This window comes from Castor canadensis, chromosome X (genome assembly GCF_047511655.1).
Source record: "Castor canadensis chromosome X, mCasCan1.hap1v2, whole genome shotgun sequence".
NCBI classification, from domain to species: Eukaryota; Metazoa; Chordata; class Mammalia; order Rodentia; family Castoridae; genus Castor; species Castor canadensis.
The window spans coordinates 60,858,103-60,872,964 of NC_133405.1; the positions used below are offsets into that span (position 1 = coordinate 60,858,103).

Below are 14,862 nucleotides of genomic sequence, written 5' to 3' on the forward strand. Positions count from 1 at the left end.
ATGATGAACACAAAAAAATAAAAAAAGTTAGAAAGCCTAACTGAAAAGATGGACAAATATGATTATATTGCAAACAAGTAGATACAACTTCAAAACTCATAAAACAAAATGTTAGCAAATGGATTAATAAGGAAATATTTGATATACATGAAAAATTATTAATGTCTTAAGTATATGTGTCCTCAAAAATTAGTGGCAAATACCTGAACTCTACAATAGAAAATGAACAAAGAATATAAATAAGTACCTCTAAAAAGTACATGTAACCAAAAATCATATAAATAAAACATTGTAGCCCTAAAAGTGACAAAATTATGCAAAATGCTATTTTTCCTGAGGCAGAATGACAAAATACTTAAAACAAATAATATCTAGTGTTGATCATTATACAGGGGAAACAGGTTCTCTCATACATAATGATTGGTTGAAATGTAGAACAGTACACCATGTGAAGACATTTTGACAATATGAATCAAAGGCCTTAAGACACACACATTTTGATTTAAAAAAATTCCCTTTCAGGGCTGGCAGAGTGCTTCAAGTGGTAGAACACAAGGCCCTGAGTCCAACCCCCAATGCCACCAAAGATCCCTTTTTGAGACTCTATTGCAGGGAAATATTCATATATATAGGAATATATATATTCAATACTGTATTTACAACTGTACAACAGTAAATATATGTGCACAAGAATATTTATTTCTGTACTATTTATAAAAGTGAAAAACTTACAATGTCCTATCTATCCATTGGATTTAATTAAGCAAATTATAGTACATCCTAGCAATACAGTACTATGTAGCTACTGAAAATTATCCATTTGTCCCTTTATCAAATATTTTTTGAACCACGTGAACTTTATTAGTTGCTGGGATACAATGGTTAACCAGAACAACTATTTATCTTCATATAGCCACTTTCTATATATGAAGTAAATTCAACAAACATCAAAAAATAAATGTAATGAGATGAAAATTTGCTTGGAATAAGAGGCTAAGAGAGGTTAAAAAGAGAACCTAGATCTGTATTTATTTATGTACAGCACTTAACTTTCCAAAATAGACATATGTCACTGTGACACACTCAAATGTATTTCAAGAAGTGCTTAATATGTGCTACAATCAATCAATCTCAAAATCCTTATGCTGTCTCCAAATCAATAGGGCAGAGAATACATGACAGTTAAAAAGTGTGTTTCTGCTTGGCATCAGTGGCTCATACCAGTCATCCTATCTACTTAGGAGGCAGAGATCAGGAGAATTACAGTTCCAGGCCACCCCAGGCAAATAGTTCTTGAAACCCTGTCTTGAAAATATCCAATACAATAAAAGGACTGTGAGAGTGGCTCAAGTGGTAGAGCACTTGCCTAACAACCTTGAGGCCTTGAGACCAAACCTCAGTATAGGCTTCCCCAACAAAAAAATAAGTTTGTTTCCAAAAGAGTGGAGAATTCAGTCTCTTTCCTCTAATCAACAGAGATATTACCACAGGAAGCTTTCTGTGGTAATAGAAAGCTTACTCAGATTCCTTAACTTGTCTTTCTCCTCTGTGTTGATCTCTTGAGTGCTTATGTCACATCCTTTTTTATTGTATTGAACCAAATGAAATTTTTGGTATCCAATATTCTTGATTAATAGAAGTGACAATTTCACATGGTTTTACTATTAAAATTTTTCTCCATATCTATATACTGAAGTGGTTTTTCAATTCTCCCTTGGCTGTCCATATCACAGGCACCGCAAATGAGATGTGAAATGAGAGACATAATGATCTCTATGGACAACCTTATTGAGCCATCTCCATATTTTATTCCAAAATCTTACATTTAAGATAACATGTTAGAAATTTATTTATTGTCATCATATCACTTATCTACATGGGCCTTGTACAGGGGACAGGAATAGGAGGAGAGGATATTCAATTGGCATTGTTATGAAACTATTCATTTCTTTCCCTTATTTATAAGAGGGAATACTACCAAACCTTGACTATATGAATTTAAAAGATATTTGCTGTGACTTCTGCATCAATCTGCAAAATGAAGAAACATTTATCCACTTTATTGTACAAATTGTGATATTTATAGAGACTGCAGTACAGCTTAGCCTCTATTGCTAAAACTTCAGAGTCTAACATTTAAATTCTTGAGTAAACTTCTGGTCACAATTTCTTCAGCTACAAAGTAGGGCTAAGAATTGGACCTATGTCAGGATTATTAGGATGATTAGATTAGATAATGCATGTAAAGTTCATTTAGTACAAATAGGAACACAGAAAATACTCTTAAGAAAGCATTTCTTAGTTTTTAAGCTGAATTCTTTAAACATGATATAGAACATGGTCATCAGACTCTTCAAATAGACAGTCCTCTGCAATTTGGAGTAGGAGAAAGCATAGAACATGCCTTACTCTAGATTCTCTATGAATGAACCCAAGGGTTCCATATTTGGACCACATTTTCCATTGTCAACAACTCATGGAGTGAAGGGATTTTATCCCTGTGGCTAGGCAGCCAGTTCACAGTAGCCAATGAATGATAAGGCAGAGATATCCCCATTCACCAATTGCATTCAGAGAACATTATTTTCTCTGTGCAAATGAAAAATATTTAACGTAATTGTTGCTATATTATACATGATAGTCAATAAAATTACCTTGTAAAATTGAAAAAAATTCTCCCCTTCTCAGTTAATCTTGAAAATGTAGAGTAGATATAGCTATAGATGAAGCCTCTTCACTTGAGCTTATCATAACCATAAGCAGCTTACTCTAGACAAGTGCTAAAGCAGTAGCTGAATGGCAGGGCTTCAGAAATTTAGGTTTAGATGATCATCGAATAAAGTGAAGCAGCTGCCAAGGCACCTATTTGGTTCTGCAGCCAAAGGAGGGAAGACTAACTTGGCAAACTTAGGACAAAACATGAAGTTTTCTGCAAAGCAATTAAAATTGTCAACCTCTAAGCAAGATCAGCAAAATCCCTTTAAACTTTGGGAAGATTTTCTTTGACAAGACTCCCAGGTATTTGTTCCAGAGACCTCATGGCAGGCATAGCCTGAGGTATCTGAAGCTAACAAGATTCCATTATTCTAGATGTGCTAAAGGTGTTCTCTGAACACTTTGGAGAACTAAAATGTTGAGTGTAAGTATCATTTTAGAAAATTCTTTCTTAATATTTAAGTTCTTCTAAACAATAAGAATATATTTGCCTGAGTTTACAACCTGTCCAGATCTACTTTTCTTTTCTCACCTAATTCTGGGATTTTCTCCCCACCTAGAGTATAAATTAAAATGGCCCAGTAGAAAAAAAATCACAAGCTATAGGGATCACATTCTAACTCAGTGCTTATATGGAATTGGCAAAACTCTTTTCTTTTAGTAATATAGTAAATATAATAACAATACTCACTTCATATTTTTTTCAATTAAATGAGTAACTATGCATATACTGTGATAATGTATCTGGCTCATATAATTCTGCTTCATAAAGTTTTTTTTCTACTATTGTTTTAATTAATTTTTATTTGCTTCTATCCAAATTCCCTCTTTTGTCAGCATCATTCCTTGCCCTTCACTGAATCCTACTGAAATATACATTGGTTCATAGTGGACAAGCCACTTCCTTAAATCAAAGCTGTTTCATAATTAGCAAGAATTCTATTTTTGTGCACAATTGCTTCATTAACTTTGTGTTCCTATTTGCTAGGGCACAGATTCATGCATTGCTGTAACTTAAGGCAATATGGATACCCTCCAGTGAGCACTCTGAAAAAAAAAGTCCTGCAATTATCTAGAAAAACCTTTTTCCTCTACTACAAGATAAATGGAAGAAGTTTTATATTGAGCTCTATCTCTGGCTGCATGACACAAAAAAGCATTCATCCATTTCTAAGTTAAAAATGACTTCATGGTACTCATTTGAGCAGCATGTATAGTATAATTGGATTGATTCAGAGAAGATTAACATGGCTTCTGTGCAAAGATGATACACAAATTCACAAAACATTTCATAATTTTGAAACAGGCACTTTCATATATTGTGCTGAAAGTGAAAATATTAAAACCCCCATAAAGTTGAGTCCAGTTATAACTTCCAAAATTGCAAATGTGTTTACCATGTGGTCCAGAAGTGACAAATTTAAAAACCTATCATTCCAGTATAACTATATGCACATTGAATGGTGTGTTTCTAGAATTTTTCACCAGATATTATTTGTGATTATAATGGATTAGGCAAATATAAATCTATTAAGAAGGGATTTATTAAATAACTTCTATGCCATCCCATATAATGGAATGTAAGGCAGACAGAAAGAAATGAGGATGCTCTCTATGTAAGATATCCAAAATACATAATATACACTGTTTCAACATAAAGAACAGTGGAATATCTTATGTTAAACTTTTGCATAAGGAGGCATGAGAATATATATTCACATATGATTATATTTACATAAAAATATATAAACTGTTATGGAACGAATGTTTGAGTTTCACTCACATTTAAACTTTGAAATCTCAGTGTTTTGGCATTTAGGTGTGGGCTTTTGGAGGTAATTAGATTATAAGGGTGGAGCCTTCAAGAATGGGATTAGTGCTCTTATAAGAAAGGCCAGAGAACTAGCTTTCATTCATTCCCCTGTGCAAGGATAAAAAGAAAAGTTGGCAGTATGCAACCTGAAAGAGGTCCTTCAGCAGAAAATGACCATTCTGGCACCTAGGACTTTGAGCCTCCACAATTGTGAGAAGTGAACATTGTTTAAGCCACTTTTTCTATGATAATTTTCCTTAACAGCCAGAACTAAGATATAAACTAATATAAACTATTATCTATGGTAGCCATAGAAAACTATAGCCAGTGAGCCTACTGCTTGTTTTTATAAAGTTTTGTTGGAACACAGCCATACCCATTTGTTTCCATTTTGTCCTTGGCTGCTTTTAGACTATAACAGCAGAACTGAGTAATTATGACAGATACCACAAACTCTACAAACTAAAATTTCTATTACTGTCCCTGTCAGAAAATAGTTTTTTGGGCTGGTGGAGTGACTCTAGTGGTAAGAGTGCCTGCCTGGCAAGCATGAGGCCCTGAGTTCAAACCCCAGTGCCACAAAAAAAAGTGTTTTTCTTTTTTTTTTTCCATGGAAAAAACCCTCTTGTTTATTTGATTAAACAAAAATAAAATAAGCTGCATAGGAACAATTTTAAAGTCCACAGAGACACCAACTTTGTTTTACGGCTGGAGTAGCTGACACGGCACCTCCTTGCTACCTCTCCAGCCCTCTCTGTGGACCACAGCGATACATTCAGAAGCCTGCTAGCGAGCACAGGAGTTTTGAACACTTCTCCATTGGTTCTTCACCTGCTCATTGCCTGTCATGCCTGTGGCCTACAACAGTCACATGTAAGGTTTAAACGTAAAATGAGAAAGACTCACTTTGCCTAAAGGTTTGGGTAAATTCCCCTTCCATACACTAAAATGTGGGGTCCGCACTGCCACAGCAATGCCCATTCATTCACAATAGCACCCCAGGTACCTCAAATGTGCAGCATGGTTTCTGCAGCCAGGGGAAGTACATATTCCTATCAGTTTGCCTTGGACAAATAATAAAAATTAAGAGGTTTAACTTAGTCACTCTAACATTAGGCAACATGCCTCTGATAATTTCAAATTCTGCATTCACTTCTCTTTTAGAAAAAAAAAAGACTCAATTGAGTCATGTATTCGATACTTAAAACTTACTATTTTTTTTTTTTGCTGGCCAGGCATGAGAGCTAATGGACAGTATTAAGCAAGATCCATAAAAAAAAATTACTAACAACCCTCCCTCCCACCCAACTACATGTAACATGCTAAACATCCCTTTACCCACCCACCCTCACCTGCGTTGACTTTAAGGGAAAAGGAAAAAGACATCTTATGATCCTAAAAACAAGGAAAGAAAAAAAAATCTCATAATGTGAAAAGTCTTCCTTTGACGAAAGACAACTACACAGGCTGCTAGAAACATAAAGAACTATTACAGAGCTGGTTATTTAAGGAAAGTAAACACATTGCTACACACGCCAACATTCTGCCAGTGTGCTCTGAGATAGCCTTAAGAAAAAATACTACCTGAGCTCGTAAGTTAATACAATCATTAAAAGAGGTCTAAGACCATATGGATACACAAAACTTTTAGAACCATTACTGGTTAAATGATGATGGAAAACATCCCACCAGGCTGGCTTGTTAACCCGTAAGATCAGTTTTTAAAATAGACATCACTGAGGTACTTCTTCACCATGACATTTATAAACCCAACTTAGGACTACTACAGTGGTCTTTGGACCCTCTCATCCAATCAGACCAAAAATTTACCATGGGAGAGGAGAGGTAGAGGGTCAATACAGTATATCCTGATAATGTGCTTTTCAAATTTATCAAGTATTTAACAAACAAGGAAAAAGAAAAAAGAATCTGATCAATTACCTTTGGTAGAAACAAAATCAAAACAAAAGAGCAACACATACCTCACCAGTCACTGCTCCACAGCAAACAGTGATGGCTGTGACATTAGGGTGATGACCATCCTGCTGGGTCCAGAAAGCTACAAATACAATCATGAGGTCATAAGTGTTCTCATTCCCTTCAAACGCTTGATGTTTCCAACTAAACTGAGGATTCTCCCTAAAAAGGTTTATTTGCAGACACTCAAATACAGATAAAATATTTTTCTCTTGAAGAGAAAAAGAGACCTAAAGGTCTTTATTTGTTGTTAAGTCCTCCAATAGGTCAAATTAACCAGTAGTTTCATAATACTGAACAATGAGGCATGAGTAATTCTGTTTGTGGGGAGGAAACCAGACTGGTAAGAACTACATGTTCATGACTCCATTTACCTGATGTCTCTCTTTAAAGGCCAAATGTTGCTCCTGGGAGAAATCTAGATTTATGACAGTATTTCTTTAAGAGGTAGCTTTCCACTTCTGCCTACTCCCACTGGATTAATACTATTCTTTTCAAGACCCATCAGATGCTAACATGAGGTAGATAAGACTTTCACCAAAAGTGAGGTAGAGACCAAACAAGCAATCAGTTGATGGGGAGCGCTGTGTCCTGTGCCCCTGGCCCACAGGAAGCCAGAGAAAGCCTCAGAGCCTCAGGGGACCCAACCCTATGCAATCATCACGCATAAGGATAAGAGTTCCACTTTTATACAGCCCCAGACTGTTGGAAACTCAGTAAGAATGATGTTCTAAATAAATATCCTAAATACTTTTTGGCACCACTGGATTTAAAAAACAAAAAACAAAACAAACCAACAAAACAAACAGAAAAACAAGCCTAAAACTTTGGCATCTCTTTCACTATCTACCAGAACACAGCAATTCTAGAATTTTCCAAATTTAGTATGATGTTGACTATAAGTTTATCATGTGTAGTCTTTATTAGGTTGAGATACATTCCCTTTATTACTTTGTTCAGAACTTTTATCATGAAGGGAAGTTGAATTTTGTCAAAGAATTTTTCTGCATTTATTAAGATGATTATGTGATTATGATGATTATTATGTGAATATGATTATGTGATATTACCATTTATTCTGTTTACATGTTGTATTTCATTTATTGATTTTCACATGTTGACTTATCTTTGATATCCTACAAATAAACCAACTTGATCATGATATATGAGCTTTTTAATTGTTTTGCTGTGTGCTGATACATTGTGAAATTTACAAAAGTTCTTACAATATATAAAATATTTCATAGATCTTTTAAATGTGTTGTTTAAATCAGTTTAAAAATATTGTATTGAAAATTTTTGCATTTATTTTATTTTTGATTTACCATTGGTTAATAGTATTAGAGGATTTCCTTGAGATAATTGCATACATGCGTACAGTGTACTTTGAACAAGTTTATCCTTTCTGATATATTCCCATTCCCCATATCCATCTTCCCCCTATTTCAAAAAGTGTTTCATGGGTTTCATGATGCTATCTTCATATGCATATATGCAGTGCACTTCCATCCTCTTCATCCCTCAGTATCATTTCCTTTCTTCCTTCCCCTTCCTCAGATACTCCCAATCATATGCATTCATGTCCCATTATTATTATCATAATCATCATCATTTTAGATCTGTGTTCCACAAAAAAGTGAGAAAATGCAATGTTTCTTTGGCACTTGTCTTGTCTTGCTCAGCATGTTGGTCTTCAGCTCCATCCATTTTCCTATAAATGACATTATTTCATTTTTTTTAATGGTTGAGTTCTATCTTCTTGATCCATTCATTGGTAGTTGGGCACTTTGGCCAATTCCACAATTTGGCTATTGTGAAGACAGTTGCAATAAGTAAATGTTGATATGCAGGTATCTCTCTTGTATTTTGATTTATACTCCTTCAGATATATTCTATATACAGGAGTGGTTTGACTGGATTATAAAATAGGTCTATTTTAAGTTTCCTGAGAAACCTTCATACTAATTTCTACAGTGGCTGCACTGTTTCACATTTCTAAGAACAGTGTATGAGGATTCATTTTTCCCCTGCATCCTTACCAGCATTTTTGGTTTGTTTCCTTGATAATGGCCAATCTTATTGGGGTGAGATGGAATCTTAGTATTGTTTTGATTTGCATTTCCTTTATAGCTGAGGATATTGAACATTGCTTTGTGTATTTATTAGTCATTTTTATTTTTTCTTCTGAGAACTATCTATTCAATTAATTTTCTCATTTAATAATTGAATTATTTGTTCATGTACTGTTTAGTTTTTTGAGCCCTTTATATATTCTGGTTATCAATCCCTTACCAGTTGAATAACTGGAGAAATTTTTCTTGCACTCTGTGTGTTATCTTTTTGTTTCTTTAGTTTTTTTTTTTTTTTGATGTGCAAAAAACATTTTTTTTTAATTTGATGCTGTTCATTTGTCAATTCTTGGTCTTCCTTCCTGAGCAATTGGGGTCCTATTTAGAAAATAATCAACTATGCAAATAACATTGGGATTTTCATGTATTTGTCAAGGAAATTGGTCTGTAATTTTCTTTTTATTTTGTGTCTTTATCCAGTTCTATTATCAGAATAATACTGTCTTCATAGAATGTGTTTGGTAGCATACACTCCCTTTCTATTTTATGGAATGGTTTGAGGATTGTTGGTGTTAGCTCTTCCTTAAAGGTCTGGTAGAATTCTACAGTCAGTCCATCCGGCTCTGGGCTTTTCTTTGTTGGGAGACTCTTTATTACTGTTTCAATTCCATTGCTTAATATAGGTGAGATTAGGTGGTTTATGTTTTCCTGGTTCAGTTTTGGTCAATCATATGCATCTAGAAATTTATCATTTTATTCCAGATTTTCCAGATTATTAGAATATAAATTTTCAAAATATTCCCTAATGAGCCTCTGAATTTCATTGATATTTGTTGTGATATCCTCTTTCTCATCACTAATTTTAGTAATTAGGGTTTCTCCTTTTTTCTTTTGGTTGGTTTGGCTAAGGATTTGTTAACTTTTTAAAATCTTTTTAAAGAAGCAACTTTTGATTTCTCTATTAGCATTATTAATATAGTCTTCATTGTATTAATTTCTGCTTTGATTTTTCTGCATTTGGCTTTATCTTGTTTACGTTTTTCTAGGAATTTAAAGTGCATTGTTAGGTTATTTATTTGAGATCTCTCCAATTTTTTAATGAAGGCACATATAACTTATAAATATCCCTGTTAGCACTGTCTTTATTGTGTCTCAAAGATTTTGGTTAAGTTGTGTTTTCATTTTTTTTTTTGATTCTAGGAATTTTTTGATTCCCCTTTACTTGATGGACAACTGATCATTCAATAGTGAATTATTCAGTTTTCCATGTGTTTGGATATTTTCTGTAATTTATCTTGCTACTGTATTCTAGTTTTATTCCATTGTGGTCTGATAAAATGTAGGAAATTATTTCAATTTTCTTATATTTGTTAACACTTGCTTAATATGCTAAGATGTGATTTACTTTGGAGAAATTTCCTTGGGCTACTTAGAAGAATATGTATTTTTTGACTGTTAGGTGTAATATTCTGTAGATGTTTATTAAGTTCATTTGATCTATAGTGTCATTTTATTCTGAAGTTTCCTTGTTGACTTTTCTGTCTGAAAAGCCTGTCTATTGGCACAACTCAGATATTAAAATCACCCACTATCATTGTGATGGGATGTATCTGTGTTTTAATATATAGTAGTGCTTGCTTTAGGAATTAGGTGTGCTGACAGTCAGTGAGTCTGTTTATGTTATGTTCTCCTGCTGGATTGCTCCATTTATTAATGAGAAATTACTTTCTATGTGTCTTCTGATTAATTTTGGTTTAAAGTCTGTTTTGTCAGATATGAGTATAACTACTCTTGGGAAATAAAATTCTTGATGTATGCGCACTTTTATATCATTTTCATTTTTGACCCAATGAGTACAAGTATTGTTTGTTTATAAAATCAAGCAAAATTGAAATTAGCAAGAACTAGCTTGAATTTTCTGAGTAGGAAACAAGTAGTAGTAAATCTTGAAGAACTATTTCTGTGTGAGCATGTAGCAGTCCTGTTTATTTTGTAACAAACATCTGCAAAATTAAAAATCATCAACTAACAAAATTTAATTTTTAATGGAAAAATATATTATGGTTACTTCCTGTGTCTGTTTTCAAAAATTGCCCACATAAACAATAGTTTCAAGTTTTCCTTTTGGGGTACTTCACATACATATATGAAGCCCACTGAATTCCAGGCAATGTGCTAGGCAGGTAATTTGAATTATAATTATTGCTTTTATGATTGAACACCATTAGTCTCATATATATTGAGTATTCTCTGTGTTGCATACTGTTTTTAGTGCTTTACATATATTGTCACATTTAATCTTCATGGTATTCCAAATTTATCTTTAGCATTTTTTTTCATAAATTCCAGACCCATTTATGTGTTTACTCTAATTCTCCCCTTGATATGTAAAAGACATCTCAGACTAAATGCCCCCATACAGAATTCTTGATCTTTCTTCTTACACATATCAATCCATAGCCTTCCCTTTCTAATTGTCTAAAATTTCATCTGTCTTCTTATTTAGGCCAAAACACCAAGTTTTTCCACCTATAAAATTATCTATACTCTGATCACTTCTTACCATATCCTCTACTACCACCTTATTCTAATATTCTGATCCACCATCATCTCTTATCTTCATTACTTCAATAGCTTCCTTGTTTCTCCTCTTGCTTCTTTAGTATATATGTTCTTCAGTACACTGGCCAGCATTATCCTTTTCAACCTAAAGTTGATCGTATCACTTCTCTACTTAGAACCCCACAATGGATCCCCTTTTTTCATTCAGAATAATGTATATAGTTCATGTCCTATTCACCTAGGGCTTTCTCTGAGCATAATAATTAAAAGTTCAACTCTATTCTTCCAGCTCCCACCCCAACTCTGCCTATCCCTTACTCCATTCGATAATTATTTTTCAGTAACATTTATCATCTTATAGCACACTATATAATTTTATTTTTGTTTATAGTCTGTCCATACTGTTCATCTGGTACAAAGCAGATGTGTTGAATGAAAGAACAATTTTTTGAGATGTATATCTTATTTCTTCCCCCAATGCACACAGAGGAAACAAAGGCTCTGACAGGTTGAGTGATTTTCTTTAGGGTCAGAAAAACAATGAGGACAGAGTTGGGTATTCTATTCAGTTATTTCAGACTCTGGAGCCTATGGTCTTAACCACTAAACAATTTCATTGCATCAGTATTTTAAGCCATGCTATCTGTGAGCACATTGCTCAGGCACAAAGATAGCTGTGAAGCAGTATTAGCAGTTGCCATGGAACTTGAATATAGCTCTCTAGAGAATAAAGTGAGAAAGATGGAAAAGCACATTGGTGATGAAATGGTGCCATTAAGGTTGACAGTTTCTCATATAACCTTACCTGGATAATGGGAGAAGGGCATACTTAAAAGGTTTTAGCACCAAACTACATTTTCTTCTTAACTTACTCAGCACAATCCTGTTAAATACTTAGACCAAGTCAAATAAAAGACTTCCTGCTGACTGAGTTACAGAGCCATCTCTTGAGTAAATATACACTAAAGTTCCATGCCAAGCCATGGAAGGAGGGTTTAGGGAGAGTCCATTGGGAAAAAAGAGACTCTAGAAGTAGAAAACTTTGATAAAATGTGAACTGAGTCTTAAGCTTTCAGCACCTCCTGTTCAGTTGAGTGTCGACTTCTAATGCAGCCTAAAGGGCAGAGAGTATACTCAAAGAATTCACAAGTTTCCATAGACTTACTGTGACCTAGTAATTTTGCTCTCTTACACAGGCCTGCTGAATGGTTTGTTTTGGTTAGCAAAAGCATTTAGAGGATGGAAGCACTCAGAATATGTTTATAGTGCAGCTCTTCCTGGGATAGGGGGCTTGTGGGTTCTGGGAGAATTTGCCCTTCATAGTTTCATAGAATTTGACATTGTCTGCTCAATGCCCCATGGGGTCAAATTAGGGCACAGTTGTTTTTAAAGAGTCCTAGAGCCTCATAGGAGCTCAATACATTTTGTGTGATATTTTAAAATTGAAATTAAAGCTACAGATTGTTCATTCAAATGTTGGTTAAAAATTGTTTGTGATTGTTGATTCTGTACACAGGTTACCCATAAACTCATTATTATACTTCTTTCTTTTCCCAATAGTTTAGAAAACTGATTGTAGAGCTGGATTGTCATGATTACAAACCCAAATCAATCATTTATTATCAGTTCTTGGGCTTTTTAAGCTCATTAATCCACTGACTCTTTGGAAAAATGAGTTGAGGTCTTGGTTGGATCATGTACAGAAAGTGATTAGTAGATGATTGGTATATATTGCTCTTATTTTTATATGCTCTCAAATATGACACTCTGATGTAGGCACAGTGAGAAGAAAAGTAGACTTGGAGTTAGCAGCCCTGGTTCTAGAATACCAGCCGTGCCATGACCTGCTATACAACTTTATGTTAAGTAACTTAATATATTACCCTCCACCAGATCCTTTAATCATAAAATTATGGGATTGTAGTAAGTTGTTAGAAAGTTTCTTACTTCTTCCTACCCTAACATTGAATAATATTCTATATTATTATGTAACAAGAACCAATCCAGAAAAAGTTATTAGTATAATAGCTTTCAATTCTAGAACCAAAATACAATTTACCTAATAAGGAAAATAAATATTTTATTATACTGTTCATAAGAATTATTGCTAGTTTTACGCCTTTAATATTTACCTTTTAATTGCATCTTATATCACTCTTAAATGGCTCATTGGCTGCAAATCAGAATGGACTCTTTTACTATAATTCATTTCATAAAAAGAGACACATGCCAAACTTTACCATCCAAAGTTCACCGCACCTTTTTCTTTAGTATAAACATCATTTCATTTCAAAAGTTCAAAAATTTTTGAAATAGAGAACAAATGGGTAATATCTTGTATAGACTCAAGGGAATAAAAAAACTGCCATACACTGGACTCTTGGAAAGAAATGACAGTTAAACTGGGACGTTACTCACTTCTCTTTGTGAGAGTGACCTGATCAAACTGGAGATAGCAATGGGGAGAGACAGAAGAATGTCCTTCTGTGAGAAAACATGTGTTGGTTTGAGTGCCCAAACTATTCAGAACTAATCAACTTCAGAAAGGTCTCCATTTCCTCTCCCTCTCCTATTGAATCGCCCATCTCCCCTCCCCCACACTATAACTTTTGTACTCAAGTTCCACTATTATTGTTATTTTATCATTTTAGACCTACATAATTCATAAGAATAAAAACATGTGATATTTGGCTTTTTGAGCTTGGCTTATTTTATTCGATATTTATACTCATGTCTTCATTTTTTTAGACCTAAATTCCACATATGATAAGGTATATGCAATATTTGTGTTTCTAACTCTGGCTTATTTGTCTTAAAATCATGATTTCCAATTGCATGGTAGTGGCTCACGTTTGCAATTCTATCTACTCAGGAGGCAGAAATCAGGAAGATAACAGTTCAAGCCCAGCCTGGGCAAAATAGTTCATCAGTTCCTATTTTGAACATACCCAAAATGAAAAAAGGTTGGTGGAGTGGCTCAAGTGGTAGAGCTCTTGCTTAGTAATTGTGAGACCCTGAGTTCAGACTCCAGTACTGAAAAATATTACTTCCAGTTCCATCCATTTCTTGTGAATGATATAATTCTTTTCTTTATGGCTGAGTAATAATCCATTATGCATACATATACACATGCCCCATTTTCTGTATTCATTCATCAGTTTTGGGGTACTTATGCTAATTCCATCACTTGGATATTGTGAATAATGTTGTGATATACATACACGCACATGTATCCCTCTTTTATGTTGATTTACACTCCTTGAAAAGGAGCAAAGTGTGTTACTTACATGTGTATAGCAAAAACAAAGAAACCAACCAAATATGTTTACAAGAGAGGGAATAGGAGGTAATTGAGGGAATGTAATAGAGGGAGATAACCTGGCAAAAATACACTGTATGCATATATGGAGTTTCCACAAAAAACTTCCTTGTACTATTAATGAATTCTAATTTTTTTAAATTAAAAGCTCTGTACGATATTTGCCGAGGAAATAAGTGATCTAATAATCTTAGTGATTTACAATGACAAGGATTTATTTTTTGGTTGCATTAAGTATTGGCTGCAGTTATTTTACTGCCCCCACAAGATTTCTTCTTTCTGGGATGAAGGATAAGGAGTGGCCCCTAACTGGGACCAAGTAATCTCATGGAGCAAAGAAAGGCAAACAGACTGATGAAACAACATGCTAGCTCTTAGAATTTTTCCTTAGGACTGGCATAATGTCA

The 14,862-nt window shown here is 34.1% G+C and overlaps 1 non-coding gene across 1 annotated transcript; it reads left to right on the forward strand.

Moving 5' to 3' along the window:
- The first annotated feature begins 3,907 nt into the window (after positions 1 to 3,907).
- On the forward strand, positions 3,908 to 4,014 carry LOC141420077 (U6 spliceosomal RNA). Its single transcript, XR_012444778.1, has one exon. It is a non-coding gene; the product is annotated as a U6 spliceosomal RNA (small nuclear RNA).
- Positions 4,015 to 14,862: the final 10,848 nt, after the last annotated feature.